We start from the raw sequence: 787 nt of genomic DNA, 5'->3' as shown, positions 1-787 counted from the left end.
CCTTGTATGAATCCCACTTGATTGTGATGTATTTTTAAAACATGTCGTTAAGTTCTATTGGCTAAGATTTTACTGAGCATTTTGGTAGCTATGTTCATCAGGGATATTGACCTCTGCTTTTCTAGTCTGTGAATACCTTTGCCTGGTTTGGGTGTGAGGGGTCGACTCCTGTCATAAAACGAGCCCAGGGAAGAACTGGTGGCAACTCTGCGCAGCTTGCTTGTTAGAGCTCCCTGGTGACGCCAGCTGGTCCTGAGCTTTTTAGGTCCAGCATTTTTCAGTGACTTGACCCATTTCTTCTTTGGTTATGGGTCTGTTGAGGTTTCCTACATCGTTCTGCATTAATTTAGGCAAGTAGTCTGTTCCTAGAGATTTGGTCATTTCACCTGGTTTTTCAAAAATTGTTAGAGTACAGTCCATCATATGTTTACTATAGTAAGATCCTCTTGTTTAACTGTTGTGTTGGTGAGCATTATCTTGCTATCTACTTTATCAGTGTTATCTGTTTCATTTCAGTTGGTTTATTTGTAATGTCACCCTTTTGTTTCTTATTCTTGATATCTGCATCTCCTTTTCTTTGGTTAAGTTTTCCAGTGGTTTTTCAAATTTGTTAATCCTTTCAAAGAACCAACTGTTTTCAGGTTGATTTTTTACATTGCTTTTCTGTTTTCTGATTCATTTATTTCCGCTCTCATCTTATTTCTTTTCTTCTAGTGATGTAAGGATGTTTCCTGTTGTTGCTCTTGTTCTAATGTTTGAAGATGTTGAGTTAAGGTGTTGATTTTGG

Source organism: Echinops telfairi, unplaced genomic scaffold (genome assembly GCF_000313985.2).
Source record: "Echinops telfairi isolate 266 unplaced genomic scaffold, ASM31398v2 ScPeMD7_7469;HRSCAF=8507_0, whole genome shotgun sequence".
Taxonomy (NCBI): domain Eukaryota; kingdom Metazoa; phylum Chordata; class Mammalia; order Afrosoricida; family Tenrecidae; genus Echinops; species Echinops telfairi.
The sequence above is the reverse complement of the archived record's forward strand: the minus strand, read 5'-3'. Positions refer to the sequence as shown.